Below are 23,269 nucleotides of genomic sequence, written 5' to 3'. Positions count from 1 at the left end.
CAACTTTATCAAAATACTGCCGGCCCTGCGGTGGGTTTCCATAACAGGAAGCCCGTGCACGAGGAGGTGGGGGGTGCCACAGGGCCTGTCAGCACAGGAGGGTTCACTGGCTCTCGGCTGAAACGTTTTGATGGAACTGCTGTTGCTACAGGGTCAGAACTGAAGCTCAGGATCAGTAGCAGAGGTAAGGATTTGGGCAGGGGCGACTGCCTTGCGTCTCCGAGACTTCTTGGGGAGACAACCTCCAGTTACTGAGGGAACTTGAATTGTCTCCCTCCTGTTGTAAATCTGGCCCTGTTCAAATGTTCTTTCCCTTGTCCCGCATAAGTACATTACTCGCAAACAAGAAACGTGCGATAGATTTCTTCCGTGAAAAGTCAATAGCTGCGGTGGTGCATATATCTTTATGGGCAAGCAAATTATATGGTGCTTTTGTACTGAGAGACATACACAAAGTTAACATTTTAAACCTGATATGTCAAAAAGAATCAGCAGCCAGTGGAGATCACAGAGAATTGGAAAGATGTGGTCACGTCAGTGTGCTCCTACTAGGATACCCGCAGTTGCATTTTGAACTGCCTGTAATGGTTTCAAAGTTGAGGACAGGTAAGCCCAACAAAGACTGCATTACAATAATCCAACCCAGAGATCACCAGTGCCTGTAGAATTGGTCTAAAGACCTCCATGCCAAGAAAATGCTTCAGATGCTGTAACATACATAACTTAAAGAATGCACTTTGTACAGTAGCTTCAGCCTGCAGGGGAAATGATAACATGTGATGGAATTTGAATTCTCCATTTGCCCACTTACAAAGATGGAGGAACATTGGGACATGCGAATCGATTTAGCACTAGTAGTTCTGTTTTTCCCGAGATTCAGCATCAGTTTATTATGAAATAGCCATTGCTTTATGGTTATAGTATAGTCAACTACACTTTTTAGTGCTTCAGGGACCGTTGAGGTTATAGGGATTGAAAATTGAATATCGTCTGCAACATCCAAATCTGCCGACAGACTGCGTAATAAGTCTCAAAAAGATGTTAAACCAACACTGTGGGTAGACCGGATCCTTGTGCCAGACCCACTGTTATATTAAACCAAGCAAGAAAGGCCTGTCTATCCTGGCTTGCCGAACCTGCTCTGTCAAATATGATCTGAAACATTTTAAGACAATGTAATGAATACCCAAATCTGCTAACTAAATGGAAAGTATCTCATGATTCACAGTATCAAATGCAGACGTAATACTAGAATCTGTCTCTGCCCGGAATCTAAACCTCTCTGAAACATCTCCAAATTTGATAGCAACAATGTCTTCGTGCTGTGATCAGGCCGGATCCGAACTGGTAGTGATCTAATGCCTTGTGCTTATTTTACAGAGAAATTTAGAAAGGTAAAGGAACATAGTCCTCAAGTTTCATTCCAACTGGAATCCAGGAATTTATTTTTGAAACTCCACCTTTTAAAGCATTTCTATTGGCTCCAGGAATTTATTTTTTTTGTTTGAATGTCTTTTTTTTTTTTTTTTAAGACTTCTATACGGTTTAATTACCATAGAATTTTGAGTTCTGGAAAAAAAAGTAATCAAGCCATAACCCTGGGAGTCTGACCTTTTTAGCTAAAACTGATTAGCGTTTATTGAAGAATGAGAAGTTGACAGCTTCTCCAATCAAGGTAATTCCGACCTGTAAAACCTGCAGCTCACTTTTTATTCTTGGACCCTGGTTTCTTGGTTAATAATGGAAAGTAGGGAGAGAGCTTCCATCCATGATGTCACGGTTGGTGCTCTTGTGTTAGGGCAGAGAGAATTGGCTGCATTGCATTTTAAAAGCAGATCTTGGAAACTCTAAGATAATTTTGGAAAGGGAAAAAGGAGCTGGCTATATTAAGTGGGAAGTGTGCACAAATTCTGCTGTGTAGGACCGATTCTGTACCTTGTTTTCATCCCCTTCCTCTCTCGCACCTTCCCCTTCCCCCAAAAAGGTCAGGTTTTCTGTCTGCCCTCTCTTTGCATGTTTCAGATTAATTAGCACACAATATCAGGCCGATACAGTGTGCCGCACACAGCTGAGCGCACTGTTTTACCCGTGGTTGGAGGCGTGTCCACTACCCCTTATACCATAAGGGGTTTAGCGTGTCCAAACCCCCGCCCCCGAAACTAATAGCGCTCATCATGTGCAAATGCATGATAATGAGACTGGGATAATGTATCCCGGGCAAATTAGTTATTCGCCCGGGATACAAAAAAATATTCGCGCCTGATCCGCACATTTTATGCTCAGAAATTAGCACCTGCCCAACCTGAAAAAGTGTACAGAAAAGCAGAAAATACTGCTTTTCTGTACATCCTCTGACTTAATATCGTGGCGATGTTAAGTCGGAGAAACCAAAAAGTTAAAATTAAAAAATAAAAAAAAAAGTGCTGGCGAGTCAGACTAGGAAAACGGACGCTCAGTTTTATGAGGGTCCATTTTCCTAACCATGGCTGTGCACAGGTTAGGAAAACGGAGACTCATAAAATTGGGCGCCCGTTTTCCAAACCCGCTGACAGCCACCTCTCCTGGGCTTCTGCTGCTAAGGAGATGGTGGGGCGCGCTATTGTCCCTAGCGCCTCCTTTTTAGCGCGACCCCTCATTTAAATACCATATCGCGCGCCCAGGAGAGGTGGCTGGGCGCCCGTTTTTCCGCGCACTCTATTGCATGGGCTTTTCTGGCTGGGTGTTGTGCTGGGAGTCCAGCAGGACCAGAGGTAAACTCCAGATGAATCAGGAGCACCTCATTTGGTGCCGATTATAATTCAGTAATATGGGACTGAGGGGAAACAAGCAGTGTATGGCCCTGGTGTCATAATGCTTTGCAGTGGGTCTGGTGTCACTATGCTCTTTTGGAGCGAGGGCAGGTTTCCAGCTTTGACAACGGCTCCACAGCATTTCAGAGAATGAGCCGGTAATGGAAATGTCAAGAGGATCCTGCAGGGAACGAGACTGAGGAGATTTCTTGCTTAGAGACAGCACATGTAATAGTTGTTCTTTCAAGTCCAGAGTTCAAGTTCTCAGAATTGTTTTATTCCTTCTCATCAGGTACCAGCTCCAGAAGGTCTATTTTTCCCCCACACACCATCGCAGCAAAGATCGAAGTTTCTTAACTCATTATGAGCCATAAAAATGACACTGCTTTTGCATTATAATTTGTTTAAAACTATTTATGTTTGTTTTATGTAGTCTGAATACTGGTTGTAAGTCACCTAGGATTCCTAGATAGATCAAGTAACAAAATATTTTAAACTGAATTAAATTAAACATTGGCTATCATCCCCCCCCCCCCCTTGTTTCCCCCTCCTTCCCCTTCACACTATCATTGGGATGCCTTTTATGATTCACTCATATTTTCTGGCGGTGACATCGTTTGCTCATTCTGTTGTGACCTGAGGATGTGCATATTGGCTCCTGAAAAGCTAGTTAAGGAATGTATTGTTCGTCCAATAAAAAAAGTATCACCTTAGATATTTGGGTTAGCCTTTGTTTCTATACACAGCACCGCACACACAATTCTCCCTACAAAAAGATGTATATCAGACTGGTTTTCTTTCTTATTGTTGTGGTCATTGCTTTCCACTGTACACATTTCACAACTTGCCTTGAAGGGGATACCCTAATTGGAGGACCATCCTCACTGCATCATTACGTCCTTAGACTTCAAATGCATCACCTTTTAAACAGCAAAATGACACCAAAAGCACTAACTCACTAGTGGCTCAGCAAGTCGTGAGGTCTGCTTTTCTGTTGCTTATTCCTCCTTTAGTAACACCACTATATTTAAACATAGAATACGACGGCATGAGGCATTTGACACGCTACCCGTGTTTATTTCCATAAAACAACATCTGCTACGTTGGGGGAAACTGCTTTTCAGCTTATTGGTTGCATGTTAGTCAGTGCTACTAGCAAGTTGTGAACCACTGGTGAAGGGAAGGTGACCAGTGGTGTGACACAAGGATTGGTGCTAGGCCCTGTCCTCCTCAATGTCTTTTTAAGTGACATTGTGGAAGGGCTGTAAATTGGTTTTCAGGTATATTACAATGAATAGGACAATGAATTTGCAGTGTCACATGCAACGTCATGCATTCTGAGAAAACTAGGCTGCATTGTACACAGAATGGTCTGGCAATAAGTTACTATCAGGATCCGCCCTCACCAGGTCTTGATCCTTGCTAGAAAGCTCCCTGCTATTAACATTTGCCATTGCAGGACAGTTGCGGCTTTCTCCTGCTTAAGAAAATGCCCCCACTACCCCAGAAGAAAGGGGATTGGCCAAAGCCAGGTTAAAAGAGGCTGCTGGAAACAGGAAGTTGTTCACAATAAGTAGAGGGCTACGCCAGCTCTCTTCTGTAAGCGAATGCTCCCCAGCTTGCTATATTTTCTAGTGTACCTTGCCTTGTTCTATCTAGCCTTATTCCCCATGCTTCAGCCATACTCTCTGCCTTGCTTTGTCTTCAGTTTGCCAGGCTCCTTGTTCCAATCCTCTGCCTTGTTCCTGTCTGCCAGGTTTCACACTCCAGGCTGCAGCTTCCTTTTCCGGTCTTTGCCGAAGCTGTAGTTCCTTGGTTCCAGTCCTGGCTGAGTTTCTACCCTGTCAAACTCCGTTTCCAGCTCCAGTCCTTGTTTCAGTCTGGACTCCACGCTGCAGATCCGATTTCCTGTTCCGAGCCTCTGTCTCAGTCTTTGCTCTAACCTTCCGATCCCCCAGCTTCATGTTCCCGTTCTGTTCCTGAGCCTTAGATCCAGCACACTGAGATCCCTCTCCCTGCCTCGACCCTAAACTCCTACCGGTGAGTGCCAGTGAGGCTGGGGATCCTGACCCTTGCACAGAGCCTGGCTGTTGGGTGGGTCTGACGACACCGGTTGATTCTTTAAATGTTGCCCCACAGAGAAACCCATTTGTAATTCTTATAAAAAACAAAGAAATTGACAGTAGACAGGAAACCCAGTCTTCTCATTTCTTATAACTCCTGCAACCCCTCACCTACTATCCAGCTTTACTCTTGCTGCTGTCCCATGACTCTTTGAATTCGTTCTGTTTTTGCCCCCGCTAGTTTCACACCCCCACCACTCTTTCTTGTACATTGCTCTGGAGTAACCCTCTCCAGTCTTGAGACAGTCAAAATGTATTTACAACCACTTTTCTTTGGGAGGCGCAACAATAAAATAACTGCAGAGTCAATAAACAAAAAAAAAAAAAACTGAAGTAAAAAGATAAAAATAAAAGTACAAAAACAGTAATGATAAACGCAGAACTACAAACTGCACAAATACAAAGAAAAATAAAAACCAGCATAAGATCAGCAACATCGGAACGTTAAACAAACCCCTGAACACAGAAGGCCGGAGCTGATGCAATACAAAAAATGAAGAAAAGACAGTAAGACCAGGAACCTGAAAGTTTAACTTGGATACTGGATAATAAATGCAATCATAACCAGCTTCCAACTGCTTAGATCAAGGCAGCCATTTAAATGCCTGATTAAAGAGACGCGCTTTTACCAGTTTTTCTGGAAGCTCAGATAGTATTATTGGTTAAACCAGCTCTTTTTGGCCTAGAATCTCAAGAGATCAGGGAGCACACATGGGAACAGTATAGCCTGAGTCCTGGTTAGTCTCACCTCGGACAGAGAGGGCAGCCACCAGCTGTGCTTCATTTGTAGACCAGAAAGAGTGCGTAGGAGCATATGGGGTAATGCTTCTTTTTTTTAAATAAGAACGCAAATCATGTAATGCTTTAAAAGGTCAGAACCAAAATTTAGATTTTTACATGAAAGCCAATTGGCAGCCAGTGTAATTCATTCAAAACAAGGGTAATAGGATCACAAAATCTGGCACCAATTAGCAGCCAAGCTGCTGTATTGTGAACTATCTCGGGGGTGACCAATTCCTGTCCACAAGGTTTAGTTTTCAGGCTGCCCATACTGAATATGCATGAGATATATTTGCATATACTGCCTCAATTGTATGCAAATCTATTTCATGCATAGTCATTTGGAAAAGCTTGAAACCCAGAATTGTTTGTGGCTCATGATGACCGGAGCTGGCGGCCCGTGAAGCAGCTAAAGTCTCCATCTGCTTTTTAACGAAAGGCTAGCATAAAGCGTGTTGTAACAGTCCAGCCATGAGGTAATAAGAGCCTGAATAATCCTGGCTAGAATATTATATTGTACTTGCTAATGTTGATCAGCCCATTCAGAGGAGGGGGAGTGAGTAAAGCGCCGGTGTGGAGAACTTAGAAGGGTGCGAAGAGCTCTCATCTCAACTGCATTAAAAGATCAAGGATAAACAAGACATCCGGTTTTGGTTGCTCAAATTCTGAAGGCATTATTTATATTAATTTTCTCCTAGATGTGAATTTTTTTTCAGATAAATGCTGATAAATTCTTGGAAAACATCAATAGATGACAAAAACCCCAAAATGAAGAGTCATGATTCTTCCAAGGTGTGAAACGTGTTTAGCCAGCGAAGTTCCTGGTTTTGCTATGCAATACTCCGCAGTCATGCAGAGGTGGGACAGCTGGAGATTGCACGAGAGGAGTGTAATCTGCCCTATGGCATTTAATAGTTTCGACTGGGACACTTAAATCATTAGGGATGGGAATCGTTTTTCTAACGAATTGAAATTTCGTACGATATTTCTAAATTAGTTAGAAATCGGTTAAAAGAAAGAAACGATCGATTTTACCCCCGATTTATCGTAAAAATCATTTTTCGGGTTAGTGCGCGCAAACACATGTTAACGCGCACTAACAAAAAACTGTTTATGTTTGTTATTTTTTGTCATTTTTGTTAGCGCGCACTAACCCGATAAATGATTTTTCACTAAAAAAAACCCAAAAAACAGGGAAATACGGGAAAATGATTTTTTCCCACGGCCAGACGATCCCAAAAGCAGGAACGATCGGGCACCCGATTCACATCCCTATTAATCATTCCTAGGGAGGCTTCTGCTCCCTGGTAACTTGCCTCTGTTCCAGGCGCGCGTCTGCCTTGATGCAACTTTGTATATCACCTCCTGGCACATTTTTACCCTGGACACAAATTGGAAATAACGCACACAAGCAAGTCAACAAACCCTGTCATATTATGCACACAGCAGCATCCCTGCTGGCACGTTACAGCGCATAACTACCCAATATTTCATGCAGCAAAACCCCCATTTGCTTCAGTGAATTGGTTCTGCGGATGTGGCCTGACGTTCTGTGAATCGGTGACTTGCACACAGTGCCAGGGCTCCAGCAGAAAACGCTTCAGCCTTGCCACTACTGTACAGGTAGAAGGGGAGGAGGGGCTCCTGCATGCTGTCTGCACAGGAGAGAGGCAGGCGAGAGTGGAAGCAGCAGGAAAAGCTGGTGTCATAGCAGCAGAGGGCACCTTCAGGAATACTTTGCCAGTGATCCTGGCAGCAAAAGAGCATATGTGGCCCATATGGCTGCAATGGGGTTTGCAGTTACATCTAATTGGCGAGGCGGCACTTGAAGGCAGGCACAGGACTTCTTGCCTGCTGTACAGCAATCCGTGCGCATCTTGTTTATCAGAGGCAAATCGCAGCTCGGCGGAGAGCATCCCCTCGCTCTGTCATTAAATTGGCGCGTGGGGTGGGGGCGAGGCAGGAAGAATGCTGGGCTGGTTTGTGTTAGGGAACATTTTCAGTGCAAGCGAGGTCTCTCTCTCCAGTTTCTTCTCTTGCTAAATAAGCACGGAAGCACTGTGGGTCAACTAAATCCGATTTGTCTGAGACGCGCTCTTCCCTGGCAGTGCTCCTGCTGTCACTGGAGAGCTGCCATGAAGGAATTAAAAACGTGATGGCTGCTTCCCACCCCGCTCAGCATTTTCAATTAGAAAGAGAGCACAAATGTTGGCTTTAAACTTGGGGGAACGCCTGAGCCAGAAATCTGCCCTAAGAACCGATGATTGATCCCTGATATAGTCTTAGCCGCAGCACTACGATTGGATGCACTTCCTGTATAGTTTTAATGCAGTAAAGACCCTGAGTGGATGGGAGGAAGGAAGGGCAGTGCAGTGCAGGAAGAGCCATGGGTGGGTGGGAAGAATGGAGTGGAATAAGAACTGCGGGAAGAAGAAAAGGGGGTGGGGTAAGGGCCATGGGAGGGAGGGAGGGAGGAAGTGAGTGGATTAAGAACATTGGGCAGTGTATCCTGTAAGGTGAACAGCCAGAGTCTCTGCCATGCACCCTGCCTATCTTGCTGCCTGTACCGCCATGCTGTCCCCAGATCTGCTAACAGCTGGTAGGCCCTCAGGGGGATTGAAAGTTAAAAGGGGGCCCTGGTCCTCTCTCCCTCCTTATGCTTGCGCCAGGCTCTGGGCCGGCATGCGCCCATCCTTGCTCTGTTACCTACCAATTCCTCTGCACTGTCTGATCCCTGCGGGGATCTCCATTAGTAACTGGCCCTAAGGAGGGGTGGAACATACCCTTTTTGCCACAGCACCACCACTGGAGGCCACCAGAGTGGAGGGCTCCTGTCCACTCAGGAGCAGGTGGAGCCTGAGATCAGTGTGGGATTTTTGTTTGGCAGACGAAGTGAGTGGATCTAGTTTTCTTGGTTCTCCTATTCCTGTTTAGCGGAGACCCAGGCTGAATAGCAGGCCGATGCATTAAGGTGCATTCAGCTGAATGCAGTTTTATCTGCTCCTGAGTGCACATTTTCTGCTCGTAAACCTTGCTGCCGATGCAGGAAGGAGTTGTATTGCACAAAATCAGGCCGATCCAATACAACCCCTTATTCCACAAGGGGATTAGCATGTGCAAAACATGCATCCAACCCCCTGAAACTAATAGCGCTCATCACATGCAAATGCATGTTAATGAGGCTATTAGCTATTCTCCCTCAATAAATAAAAAAAAAAAAATGTGCCCGACCCGCACATTTCTACCCTCAGAAATTAACGCCTGCCCAAAGCAGCCATTAATTTCTGAGCAGCACCAAAAAAGCGTACTTCCTCTGACTTAATATTGGTGGTGATATTAAGCTGGAGGAACAAAAAAGGCAGAAGCAAGAAAGTAAAAAAAAAAAAAAAGTGTGCCAGCAGTCAGGTTAGGAAAAGGGACGCTCAATTAACAAAACGTCCATTTTCCTAACCCTTGGCTGTGCACAGGTTAGGAAAAGGGACGCTCGTAAAATTGAGCGTCCGTTTTCCTAACCCACTGACAGCCACCTCTCCTGGGAGCCCACTGCCGAGGAGGCGTTAGGGGCGCACATTTGTCCCTAGCGCCTCCTTGGCAGTGCTATCCCCTCATTTAAATATTGAATCGCTCTGCTTTATTAGATGGCCTGATTGTGTTTGAAACCGTACATTCTGCTTAGCGCCCGCGATTGGAAATCCCATGCAAATAAGGGCACTAAGCAGTACCCCCATGCGGAGGAGTGTGCAGGCTTAGTTCAGAGATGGACTACAGTTTCCAGCGCCTGTGTTGGCAATGGCAAGAGAGAGCGAGAGAGGCCTTGGGGGCACACGGCAGCTTTTAGATTTTTTTCTTTTCCATCTTTTTCTCCCCTAACTGCCTGGCAGCGGCCCCCACAGGGCCACACATCATCCCTGGCACTATTAAGATATTTTAATTTCATTCTTCATTCAGGGTCCCACCATCTCCTTTTTGTCAGTTCTGTTCTCTCCTCCTCTTTTCTCTGCCAAACATCGGGCAGATCAGGGCTTTCTCCCACCCGTCCCCCACTCTGCTCTTAAAGGAATAGCACCCAGGTTTAAAATGTGTGCCCATATTTTCCAGTCTATGCCTTTTTTTCTTATAACCCCTGATGCATTAGCATCGCATTAGCTTGCCGAGTTGGGCGATAACAAAAATATTTCATCTGTGTTTAGGAAACTATGCACAGGATTTTAGTGCAGTTTTAACACACAGATTAATGCATCAGCCTGTACGGTAGCATTGCTGTTCAACACACTGTGACAAGTGGAGTGAATCTCAGTGATATTTCTTTTTTAATTTATTGAATTTTTGAATAATTCTGCAAAGCAAAAAAAAAAAACAAAACAAAAAAAAACCAACCCTTGCATTGTAACACTTGGAACACATACATTTAATAGAGAGAGAGAGAAAAAAAAAAGAAAAACAATATCAAAGAAACTTTTCCAATATTAAATCCAACAAAAAGAGATAGGGAAAGTAGTAATCATAATGGGAGAACCAAGTAATATTTAAAGAAACTGTTTGCGTGTGCCCTGGTTAATGCACCTACTTCCTCACTGATTCACAATAGGGACAGAGGTAGATATTAATCTTTTAGAGTCCAAAATGACTGAAGTTGTTCCAGAGCATTTACAGGGGTAACTTAACATGAATGAAGCTCCTTATGATAAGGTAGCCTGCTTAAAGAAAGAAAATCCTTACACTTTTCCTGTGTTAATCTGGATGTCTGGAAAGATTCTCACAGGCTGTTCATAAAAAGGGAATTCAAATTTCTAAAATAAAGCACATCACCTTACTTAGATTAGCTTCAGAAACAAAGGAAACTAACAAAAGTTCCCCTCTCTAAAATTTCAGGTCCAGAATTCTCCAAATAATTAGCCAAACTAAAAGCTGAGGAATGGAGAGGCATAGTTAAAGCAGGTACATTGTGAGAGGAGACAGGCCAAAAGAAAAACGTGTTAATCAAGGGAATCGAATCAGAATTGCAATGTAACACCTCCAAAAGGTATTTCGTCAGTCATCAGTGGTTGCACTAAATGTTAAGATGCCTGGAATTATTCTCCAAATATTCCACGCATCTGGAAAGAGCAAACTGTTCTTTAATCAGGGAGCTATTCATGGTCTTGATTTCTTGAATAACCTTTCCTAAACCAGTAATTTTAATTGCTTGCGCTCTTGACTCCCATGCTTTACACTCCTAGGCTCCAAAGAGGAGGAAAGATGTCAAACTTTTCAGTTATTAGTGGCCTTTCCAAACCGCATCCCCAAGTCCCACAATGAGGCTAACGTATCTACCTCCAGCTTAGATAACGGAAAGGGAGCGACTCACCCATTTCTGGATCGACCTTCCCCGGGGGTAGCCTCTCGATGAGGGCCGATATTGGGCGAGGACGCCAAGCCTGCAGCTGCCTCCTCTGGAGCCGGCTCGGCTCTGACGTCATCAGGCAGCGACAGGGCCGGCAGAGCGGGAGAATCGAATCAATGAACCTGGGCCAGGCAAGAATGGCGCTCCCTCACCGGGGACTTCTCCCCTCTCACGGGGAGGTAGCAGGGCTGCTGCAAAGGCAATCCGCGGCTGGTCTGGAGGGGGAAGACCCTAGCTTTCCTTTTGGGAGGCATTACATGAAGGTAATTCAGAAAAAAAAATGAAACAAAACGCTGAGCAGTTACATGCCTGCCACAATCATGCATCATGCCCCCCCCCCCCCCCCCCCCCCCCCGTGATTTCAGATTCGGATTTTGATTCTGTTTTGCTGGTTTCTCTAGTTCTGGAGAGTGTTTGACGCACCCCCGCGTTGAAAAAGCTAGGAAGAGTGGTTGGAGTGTGGCATCTCTGCCTTTTGTGAAGTTTTGTTTCAGGAGTAAGTTTTTTTCAGCCCCGTTTTCCTGCCCAGGAGTAGGGAGAGGGGAGGAATTTGTTTTCCCACTATGCGAGTTTTGGGACCTTCCGTGTGCTATCCGGAGAGGAGAATTGGGAAGTACAAGGATTTCTTGGAGAGACTGGAAACACCTCTCACAAGTCTCTACCCCAGGACAATAAGAACTGAGAGGAATGGAGTTTGTGGAGACAAGACAGTGGATCTTGGGTATTTTTGGAAGGGGAATAGCCACTAAAGCTAGAAGATTCCATTCCCCCCTGGGCACTTTACTTTCCTTACCCTGGGACTAAATACAAAGGGAGACACATACATTGGTCAAGCTGGATCTGGATTTAACCCGTTCATGGATGTAACTCAGGGAAAGAATGTTTGGTGCAAGCCATGCATTACGTTCCTGGTGTCCCATCTGATTTGTTTGTCATTGTTCATTTTAAAGACCTATGAACTGATTGCACCCTAGAGAGGCAGTTGTCCTGTACCCAGGCCTGAGTTTCTCAATGGGTACAATAAGCGACAAAAATCTGGGGATAGCAGGGAACAGGATAGGAGAAGTTTGAGCCTGGAGCCAACAGAACATGGAGGGATAATTTTGGGGAGGTTAAGAGGGGCTGAGTGGGAAACCATTGGATGGGGGTGTCGGGTAGAGGCTGGGAAATGAAAGGGTATCAACTGGGGGATATGCCTGTATGTGAAAGGGAAGGGAACAGGGGAAGGGGCAGTGTGTGTGTGAGGGAGAAGGGATTGGTGTTGGCTGTGTATGTGTGAGTGCTACACTGAGTGGGAAAGGATACAAGAGGGAGCAGGACCAAAGCAAGGTAGGGACACCCATCTTCTCCCCAACCCCCATAATTCTGAACCTTTCTTCCTTGTCCTCGGATTCTTTTCTCCAAATCCTGGAACCTCGTTTCCTTCCTTCTCCGCAGATCTTGGAATCCAGTCCCCAACTTCTTCTAATCCTTCCTCCCCTTCCTCCTCTTCTCCCATCCCCAGTCCTCTTATCCTCCGCTCCTACCATCCTGTTTCCTGCTCACACTCCTCCACTCTATACAGAGTCCTCTCACTTTCTCCTCATCATACTTGGGAATTCTCCGAATGTGACTTAGAAACGCCAGAATTCCCTAGGAATTGCTGGGTTTCTGAGTCAACATTACAAACCTCCGGGTTCTGCTGAGGCTCAATGGCCACATGCATACTGGCTCTCCCTCTCTTTTACTCACAAAGGCGCTCACTCAAACCCTCTCCCTCAAGCCCACAGGCTCTCACCCTTTCTTACTCACACATGCATACAGGCTTTTTCTTACACACTTTCACATCCTCTCTCGGGGCCTCTCCCTCTCTTCGGGCCACGGTGGGACGGGGTCCGCTGTCACCTCACTGGGCCTCTCTCGTTGGGCTGTGATAGAATGGGGTCCACTATGGCCCTGTCAGGCCTTTCTCTTTGAGCCACGGGAGCCTCTCTTTGGAATCCCGTGGCAAGGTGAGACGACCATGCAGGAGTGCTTGGGTTGTCACCTTTTGTCAAAATTTTGCCGCCTGAGGAGGCCACCTCGCCCTACCTGATACTAGTAATGCTCCTGACTACAGCAATATACTTTGGCACACCACCAGAAAAAATGAGAGGGTGCATTGCCCTTGCTGGGTGGGGTAAGGGCTACAGGTGGGAGCAGAAAGGAGAGGGTGGGGTAAGTGCAGAGGGAGGGAGTGACATGGGTGGGGTAAGGACCATGGGTAGGCGGGAGGGAGGGAAAGAGGCCAGGTAGAGTAAATATGAAGGGAGGTAACGGTGCACGTTTGGGAGCAAAGAGGGAAAGTGTGTGGATGGGAGGGAGGAGGTGAAAGGGTACTTGAAGGTATATGAGAGAAAAGAAATGATGAGAGCTGGAAATATAGAAAAGAACTGAGGGAAAAGTAAATACTTAATGCACACAAAATAGAATGGAAAACATTTGGGGGACAATAATGAAATGGCCTGCATTGATGCATATTAAACGTACATTTTATCTGCAAGTGTATAATAATTTCTGGACTCAAAGCTTAGGGCAACAAGAACACTCAAAATCAGCAAGAGGTTTAAAATTTAGTTTATTTGGCTTTTTAAAGAAGAGTCAAAGACAAGTGTTCTTGTGAGATGCAATATGCCCTCTATCTGTAATAAGTAGCATCTCCCTGAGTATGTGACATGCCCTGACTTATATAATCAAAATACAACATTCCCGAAGCTTCCAGAATGAATGACGTGACTGCCCAAAGACTTCTTTACAAAGATACCTTATGCTGTTGTCATGACAATCTATCATGTATAGGAAATGCTTGTGATGACACCCCCCATTCAATTGTAAAAATCATTCTATACTAGTCTTCCCTGAAACCACCCTTCCATGATAAAAGTTCCTGTATCACCTTGGCTTTGATGCACTGTACTCTCTTCTGTTCTTCTTTTGTTATTCTTTGTTGTATAAACAAATCGCAGTCTGGGTCTTCAATAGGAGTCAGGCCCGAATTCCATTTCTTGGCACCAGGATTTAATTAAAACTGTCACCTCACAGGATCTTCTTTTCAACTGATTTCTGTCCGTTGAAATATGCATCTGCAAGACAAAAGCCTACATCCTGGACCCAGCTTCTCTGTATTGTGAAGTAAATGTTGCCATTAAATAGGCCTCTTTCCTGTTGTTGCCAGCAAATCTGTCTCAGGGATTTTCTGCAAGTCATGCTCAGAAAAGCACTCAAAGTTCATTCACCTCTGACAAGCCACAGTACAGCAGAGGTGTCTGGGTATTCTTGGTTGTCTTAATCAGACATATTCTTCAAGTGACAGCCCGCTCTTTGCTTTGGGTACAAAGCACGGGGATAAGTGCGTCTGCTTTTTGTGCAGGTAGAATTTGGCTGGAAAAGCATGCGCATAGATATGAAAACATAATTTACTCGGGAGCCTTTCCCCCTCTGACCTAAACCCTCCCCCTATCAACATTAACACGTCCGCTCAGCGTGGCTCGATGTCCCACGTTGAGGGTGGGGGGTCAGGTTGCAGGTAGCCAACATACGCCAGGAAAACACCTTTTTTTTTTTTTTTTTTTTTTTTTTCTTTTTTAGCCATGTAGGGCCTGATTTTCCAAAGGATGTACTCCCAGAAACCCCGGCTTCTGCCTGTAAGTCTCAGTTGGAAAATCAGTTCAGGGTCTGTGTGCGTGGAACCCGATTTCACAAATACGTTTTGCGCGTGTAGTAAGCGGGCGTTCCGGAGGCGGGGAAAGGATTTCCGAGCGTGCTTTGGAAAGTGCACATGCACAGAGCTCTGCCTGCTCCCACGCAGGGTGAGTTCATGTTTGGTAGGCCACGCCGGGATCCACTTTGACAGTTCGGGCTAAAGTTTGGAGGTAGGAAGTTCATGCAGACTTTAGCCCTGTGCAGACTATTGAAATTTTCCCACTTTATTTTTGAATGAAAACAGTTGAAAAATGTGTAATAAAAATTGGCTTTGTGATGGCTTAGTGTAAATTATATGCAAAGTTATGCAAACAGGTCTGCCACGGGAAATGGGGTTGTGGTTCTGCTTTGGACATGGACCCCCAGAGTGGCATTCCTGTGCGGATGCTGGATACAGTTTCTTTGGTATTCGTATCATGAAACTGGGGAACTGATGCAGTGCTTCTGTGGTATTTTCATGTTCTGGGATCAGTGCAATGCTAGTGTGGCAGACATTTATTATGGATTTTTGTAACCCTTTGCATGATGAAACGCCTTTGTACTTCTCATATAGCTTTGATACTCCTCTGAATTGTGTTGTGCCTCCAGGTCTTCTGTTGTACTCCTAAAAAGCTTGTGTAGTTAATGTTGGCTTTTGCCATATCATGTACCAGGTCATTTTTCAAAAGGGTCATTCTTATTTTCTTTTCACATAACTAAATTGGCCATTGTCGGTTAGTTATATTTTTTTCTCTGCCTCAGGAATGGTAAATCCAGCTGTTCATGCATGTTTACTTGCCACATATTCACAAGAAAGTAAAAGTCAGATGTGTTCCTTAGCAGATAAAACAAATGGCAGATGACATTTAATGTGGACAAGTGCAACGTGATGCAAGGGAAGAGCAACCCAAATTATAGCTACACAATGCAAGGTTCCACATTGGGAGTCACCATCCAGTAAAAGGATTTAGGCGTCATTATTGAAAATACGTTGAAATCTTTTGCTCAGTGTGCCGCAATGGCCAAGAAATCAAATAGATTGCTAGGGATTATTAGGAAAGGAATGGAGAATAAAACAGAGACTATCATGATGCCTCTGTATTGCTCCATGGTGCAACATTTGATAATATTCAGTCATTTGATAATATTTGATAATATTCAGACCTGAGTTCAAGTGATTATTATAGTCCTAAGTATATGATTAGATATTATTTATTTCTGAGATAGATATTATTTATTTCTATGTTAGCCATGACTTTGCTTTTCCTCCTCCCAGTTCTATTGCCCCTGTTATATTGTAGCTTTCATTCACTTTTTTTCTTCGCCTATTGTTCACGTTGATGTTAATGTTATTGCACAGATGTTTATTGTAAACTGATACGATATGATTGGTATCATGAGTGTCGGTATAAAAAAGCCCTAAATAAATAATCATCTTGAGTAGTGTGTGCAGTTCTGGTCACCATATCTCAAAAAAGATATAGCAGAATTAGAAAAGGTACAGAGAAGGGCAACCAAGATGATAAAGGGGGTGGAACAATTCCTCTATGAAGGAGGGCTAAAGAGGTTAGGACACTTCAGCTTGGAGAAGAGACGGCTGAGGGGAGATATGATAGAGGTCTAGAAAATAAGTGGAGTGAAATGGATAAACACGAACCAGTTGTTTACCCTTTTAAAAAGTACAAAGATTAAGGGACATGCCATGAAGTTACTAGGCAATATATTTATGGCAAATAAAGCTGTTAGTGTAGTTGGCTTACCCATGTGTGTTGGGTAAGAGTTTAGTGATAGGAGTATACTATCATCCACCTGGCCAAAATGATGAGGCGGATGATGAAATGCTAAAAGAAATCAGGGAAGCTAACCAATTTGGGAGTGCAGTAATAATGGGAGATTTCAATTACCCCAATATTAACTAGGTAAATGTAACATCCAGGACAATCTGGAGACATAAAGTTCCTGGATAGAATAAACGACTGAGTGCTTCATGGAGCAATTGGCTCAGAAACCAACAAGAGAGGGAGTTATTTTAGATCTAATTCATAGTGGAACGCAGGATTTGGTGGGAGAGGTAATGGTGGTGGGGCCACTTGGCAATAGTTATCGTAACATGATCATATTTGAACTAATGACTGGGAGGGAGACAATATGTAAATCTAACACTAAATTTTCAAAAGGGAAACTTTGATAAAATGAGGAAAATTGGTAGAAAAAAACCTGAAAGGTGCAGCTGCAAAAGTTAAGTGTACAACAGGCATGGACATTGTTTAAAAATACAATTTTAGAAACGCAGTCCAGATGTATTCCATGCATTAGGAAAGGTGGAAAGAAGATCAAATGATTATTGGCATGGTTAAAAGTCGAGGAGGAAGAGGCTATTTTAGCCAAAAATGCCTTCAAAAATTGGAAGAAGGATACTGAAGAAAATAAATTGATAATTCTTATGCTTTTTCCTAAGTGTAAAACATTGATAAGACAGGCTAGGAGAGAATTTGAAATGAAGTTGGCCATAGAGGCAAAAATTTATAATAAAATCTTTTAAAAATATACCTGAAGCAAGAAGCCTGCGAGGGAGTCAGTTGGACCATTAGATGATCAAGGAGTTAAAAGGGCTCTTAGGGAAGATAAGGCCATTGCGAAAAGACTAAATGACTGACTTCTTTGCTTTTGTGTTTACTAATGAGGATGTTGGGGAGATACTGGTTCCAGAGACTTTTCAAGGATGATGAGTCGGATGAACCAAACCAAATCATGGTGAACCTAGATGATGTAGTAGACCAGATTGAAAAACTAAAGAGTAGCAAATCACCTGGACTGGATGGTATGCACCCCGGGGTTCTGAAAGAACTAAAAAATGAAATATCAGAACTATTAGTAAAAACTTGTAACCTGTCATTAAAATCATCCATTGTACCTGAAGACTGGAGGATGGGCAGTTTAACCCCAATATTTAAAAAGGGCTCCGAGGCGATCCGGGAAACTATAGACCGGTCAGCCTGATTTCAGTGCAGGGAAAAATAGTGGAAACTATTCTAAAGATCAAAATCACAGAACATAGAGAAATACATGGTTTAATGGGACATACCCAGTATGGATTTACTCAAGGGAAGTCTTGTCTCACAAATCTACATTTTTTTGAAGGGAATAATAAACATGTAGATAAAGGTGAACTGATAGGTGTTAGTATCTTTGGATTTTCAGAAGGCATTTGACCAAGTCCCTCATGAGAGGCTTCTACGAAAACTAAAAAGTCATGGGATAGGAGACGATGTCCTTTCATGGATTACAAACTGTTTAAAAGACAGGAAACAGAGAGTAGGATTAAATGATCACTTTTCTCAATGGATAAAAGTAAATAGTGGAGTGCCTCAGGGATCTATACCTGGACCAATGCTTTTTAATATATTTATAAATGATCTGAAAAGGAATACGACGAGTGAGGTGATCAAATTTGCAGATGACACAAAATTATTGAGAGTAGTTAAATCATGAGCGGATTATGATAAATTGCAGGAGGAGCTTGTGAGACTGGAAGATTGGGCATCCAAATGGCAGATGAAATTTAATGTGGAGAAGTGCAAGGTGTTGCATATAGGGAAAAATAATCCATGCTATAGTTAACATGATGTTAGGTTCCATATTAGGAGCCACCAACCAGGAAAAAAATCTAGACATCATAGTGGATAATACATTGAAATCATTGGCTTAGTGTGCTGCAGCAGTGAAAAAAGCAAACAGAATGATAGGAATAACTTGAAAGGGAATGGTAAATAAAACAGAAAATATAATAATGCCTCTGTGTTACTCTATGGTGAGACTGCACCTTGAGTACTATGTGCAATTCTGGTCGCCGCATCTCAAAAAAAGATATAGTTGCACAGGAGGAGATACAAAGAAGGGTGACCAAAATGACAAAGGGGATGGAACAGCTCCCCTGTGACGAAAGGCTAAAGAGTTTAGGACTGTTCATCTTGGAGAAGAGACGACTGAGGGGGGACATGATAGAGGTCTTTAAAATCATGAGAGATCTAGAAAGGGTAAATATAAATTGGTTATTTATACTTTTGAATAATAGGACAACTAGGGGGCACTCCATGAAGTTAGTAGGTAGCACGTCTAAAACAAATTGGAGAAACCTTTTTTTCACCCAACTCACTATTACATTCTGGAATTTGTGCCAGACGATGTGGTTAGGGCAGTTGGTGTAGCTGGGTTTAAAAGAAGTTTAGATAAGTTCCTGGAGAAGTCCATTAACTGCTAACAACCAAGCTGACATAGAGGTCGATTTTAAGACCCGTGCACGTGTCCATGTGCACGCGGTTCCCAGCGCGCGTGCACGGACACCCCAATTTTATAACATGCGCGTCACCGCATGCGTGTTATGAAATATGACATTCATGCGCACGGATTTTAACATCCATGTGCGGTAGCCAGCAACTTGCATGCGCGGCAGGGGTGGGATTTTCCAATTATGCATGGCGGCGTGATCGGCCTTTTTCCCCAGTCCCCCCCCCCCCCACTTACTTAATCTTCCTCCCTTTTCCCCTCTCCACCCCGACCTCTAACCCCTACCTAGGTACCCAAAACTTTTTAAAATTTCTATACTTACTGCTTCTCGGGAGCAGAAGTAAACTCCACGCGCCGGCTGGTTGCCAGCGCGTGCTTCCCTAGGATAGCAGCTAATGGCCCACTTTGCAAGGTGACCCTTTGTATTTAAACATTTTTATTAAGTGATTTCAATAACAAACGTATTTATTTAAAATCTTTTCTATACCGTCGTTAAGCGGGTGCCATCACAACGGTTCACAACAGTCGCCCACAGTACATTAAACAAAGTGAAACCCCCCCCCCCCCCCCCCCGGAACTGTTGAGAGAGAAATCAGCAAATCACAACAGATTTTCCATGCATTAAATAACTGAATCCCACCACCCCTCCCCTGCAACCACGGGTATACAACTGACCATTAGTGCAGTAGGTTAGAACATCAACAAATAACTATAACGAAGGTCTCTTAAGAAGAGCAGATATATCTACTTCTTAAAAGGCATGCTTCCAAATGTCAGAGTCTTCTCAGCTCTGGGACTTCTAAATGTTCACCGCCATCTCACATGGTAAAATCTCAAACTTAATACCGTTTCCGAGCTCCCCGAAGATTCACAATACTATCTTGTTTCCAGCTACCAAATGTCGATGATTATCTGTATCCCTAAATTCAACCATGTCCCATGTTTTCACCATGTATCGCTCAGCAGCAGCACCCCCCCCTCCTAAAACGTTTCCCCGCTTTCCACCTCCAAAACACCCCCTCAGAATCTTTGCTTGTTAGTTCTGTAGCAAAGTGTTACCAAGTTAATTATACTGAAGGTGACTTTCCCTGTTGCTAAACTTGAAGTCATTGATTTGAGATGAGATCTGTCCACGGAAGACAGCAACAGATTGGGGAGAGGAAGGGAGTGATTCTTTACTTAGCAACACAGTATCTCCTTACTTTTAACAGAAAACTAAAGCACTTTTTTTGTTTTGATTTCTGCTGGCAAGTAGGCTGTGTCTATTTCAAACCTCGATATTTAAAGAAGCTGCTATTATAAAAAGTAGATACCAAGAATGTTGTGGCATATGGAAATCAGAATGGATTCTCAAGATGGCGAGGCAGCGTTCACAAACCCTAGAGGGAGGGAGTCTCTGCCATTGCACAATGGCGACAACTATTGGCCAAAGATGGGGTTCACACATGCCAGGTTATAGAAGGAGCTGTGGTCTGTGGGCCCCCAGGCTAAGACCCTGTTTCTGCAGTGGCCGGGCTAGCTGGGAGTGGAGGGGTTATTACCGGTAAGTAAGGGAAAAAAATGCCAAGGAGTTGCGCACGAAGGCTCGTGGCACCATGGGCTCAGTAGAGTCTGGTTCCAGTTAAGCTGGGAGAAACTGCCAGACCCACTTTATATATAAATAAATGTAAAGCAGGTGCACCTCCACTCTCCCTATCCGTCAGGATGTGAGAGAGTAGAGGGTGGCGTGACTGTACACAGGCTGGGGAGGAAGGTCCATTGAGCTGCCTGGATTTATCATTGAAGGAGGAGGAAGCAAAAGTGGCTAGATGAAGAGGGAGAAAATTAAAAAAAACAAACAACAAATGGTCCTTTAGTGTTTCTAAGTAAAATAAGTAGTATGTGATGTTACCAGGCATGCAGGGTCAATTATTAAATTGCGATGTGCATTAGGGTCTTATTGCACACGATAAGGCCCTAACGCACGTGATACCGGCCGCATTGGGGTGGCACTATTTAAATCAGGGGAAGGGGAGGAATGTGGGTGGGGTTATGGCCCGGCAGTGCTGTAGCCGATAATGTTTTTCACATTAATCGCCGGCAGCACCACTGGAAATAACACCAGCTTTTCCCGTGGCGCTATGGGGGTGATAGAGTGCGGCGCGGCTGCAGCGTGGCAGGCAAATCTGCGCAGCCGTGATGCTGCCGGCTGCATGCTATCAATCCCCCCTGCCCCTTTTTTTTCGCAGGCCATCATTCCACTGTACTCATCGTGGAATAATAAATCCCCCTAATGATTTGTAGTGGGGTTTTTTCTTATTGATAAAGGGACATTGTGCCCTTTTAACTGAAATAAAAGCAAAATAGAAACCAAGCATTCTGACAGCACTGAGCCTGAGCTTTGTGCATTGCCTTTCACACTTTTTAGGAGAGGAAAACAGGAGAGCGCCTCAGACGGGTCATGGCCGTCTGTCATCTGTCTATGACCTAGCAGCCCAGAAACCAGTGAACAGGCTTAGCTGAATGATATTTGAGAGGATGAAAATGATACTTCTAAACCATGGGGCCTCTTTGCTACGCTGCAATAACTCATTTGCGTGTGATAAATCCCAGTTTTAGCATTTAATGCCTGATAAAAGAGTTCTCGGGCATTATTTCTAAACAACAAGCAGAATTTGCAATAATCACCAGTTTTTGAATGTTCTTTCCTAATCAAAAAAAATCAGGTGCAACAGGGGCATGGTGATGAGGTGCATCGTATGCAAATGCATGCAAAGCAACTCTCTGCCATGCCAACGAGTAGTACAGCTTGCAGAAAATCATCGTGCACTGTGCTACTGCCAGGAAAATTAGTAACATTTCAAGAGGCACAACTAACTTTTGCATGGGAGCATTGCCATGCCAAGGTGACTGGTGAAGCTCCCAGGACCGGCTGGCTTAAAGGGGCCACAAGTTCCAGTAGTATGCCCTCCTCCAATTCCCTGGTAATCCTCATCTCTCTTGCCCCACCAGCACTGTACTATAAAATGGCACCAACTCACTCTAGGTTCTCCTTTGGCCCACCCACAAGGGGTAAGATGGGGGATCTGAAGTGGTGTAGGAAGCAGAGGGATTTTAAATATGTTGAATGGGGTCAGGGCTATTTGTAATCAGTGCTACATTTGCCTTCATGGGTCAACAGGGGATTAGGGGCCATGTTACAGGTCCTTGCGAGCCCCTTCATGTTGGTCACCCTGGGATGAAGGCCTGCCATCACACAATGCGGTGAGCAGGAACATGCATTTGTCCTGGGAAATTACCTGAATATCACAGTTTAGTAAATCCCATGGGGAGTAACTCATGGTGAAATAGCATGAGCACACACTTTTTTTCCCCTCAGGTTAGTAAAAGGCAGCTCCATTGTATGAAGCTTTACTGAGGAAGGTCTGAGTACTCATGTTCTCGTGACACTACTGGTTACGTAGCCGTATGCAATAGAGACGACACACACGGGTGGGTGGAGGAGGGGGGTGTGAGTGGGAGGAGAAGGGCAGGAGTAGAGGAGAGGTAGGGGAGAGAAAGGGCTGAATGGTGGGGTAGGGCATGGGGTGTGCACAGTTAGAGGAGTCGGGAGGGCATGTTGTCCCTGATGAGTGAGTGCTGGAGGTAAATACTTCTGGACATTTTGTATACTCCTTGGAAAGTTCCTTTCCAATCTTATTTCTTAGGATTTGGTTGGGATGGAACGAGTTTGTTTCAGGAATGCTTTTCTCCTCCTTTGCGTCTTTGGGAATGCTCTGCTCTCAGTGTGTCGAATAGCAGTGGCTGATGCAAAAAAAAACCAGTTTTGAGCAGCAGTGGGTAAAAACTGTGTAGCTTTTCATAAAGCCGGAAACCGACTAAATCTTTTTCTAACACCTTTGATCTGTAATTTTTTTTTTCTTGTTGCTCTTTCTGTCTCCTTATATTTCTCAAACCATTGTGTGTTTTTTTTTTCTTTTATTCTCATTCCTCTGGACGCACAAAAAAAGGCTGAATAAGCACACGTTTGGAACGTGTGAGCATTTGCGCCAATCGTCATGGCTTCAGCCCTAGCTGCTGTCCCTTTGTGCCTCTTTCACAAGAAATCATAATTGAATTACCTTTGAAGTCTAAAAATCTATGAAAAGTAAATCTTTCATTCACTCGCCTCGTGCTTGGATCAATAAGAACAGCTGGGCATGCTGGCTTTGAGCTCCTTGAGGGCTCAT

The 23,269-nt window shown here is 44.1% G+C and overlaps 1 protein-coding gene and 1 long non-coding RNA gene across 9 annotated transcripts in view; one reads left to right on the top strand and one right to left on the bottom strand.

The window, feature by feature from the left end:
• LOC115075122 overlaps window positions 1-11,135 on the bottom strand; it is a 298,432-nt gene extending 287,297 nt beyond the window's left edge. For all 4 annotated transcript variants that reach the window (XR_003852435.1, XR_003852436.1, XR_003852433.1 and 1 more), the window contains exon 1: window positions 11,040-11,135. This is a non-coding gene — a long non-coding RNA (uncharacterized LOC115075122). The remainder of the gene's footprint in view (window positions 1-11,039) is intronic.
• The window catches only part of LINGO1 (leucine rich repeat and Ig domain containing 1), a 1,111,620-nt gene that overhangs the window by 5,415 nt on the left and 1,082,936 nt on the right, over window positions 1-23,269 (top strand). For 2 of the 5 annotated variants that reach the window (XR_003852431.1, XR_003852432.1), the window contains exon 1: window positions 11,141-11,338. The exons of 1 other annotated variant lie outside the window; for it this stretch is intronic. The gene's annotated coding sequence lies outside the window, so the exon portion shown is untranslated. Of the gene's footprint in view, window positions 1-11,140; window positions 11,339-23,269 lie in introns of those variants that run through there. 2 more of the 5 variants (XM_029575325.1, XM_029575322.1) reach the window with 1 other exon arrangement.

The sequence above is a fragment of the Rhinatrema bivittatum genome, chromosome 13 (genome assembly GCF_901001135.1).
Source record: "Rhinatrema bivittatum chromosome 13, aRhiBiv1.1, whole genome shotgun sequence".
Lineage (NCBI taxonomy): Eukaryota > Metazoa > Chordata > Amphibia > Gymnophiona > Rhinatrematidae > Rhinatrema > Rhinatrema bivittatum.
The sequence above is the reverse complement of the archived record's forward strand: the minus strand, read 5'-3'. Positions and strand labels throughout refer to the sequence as shown.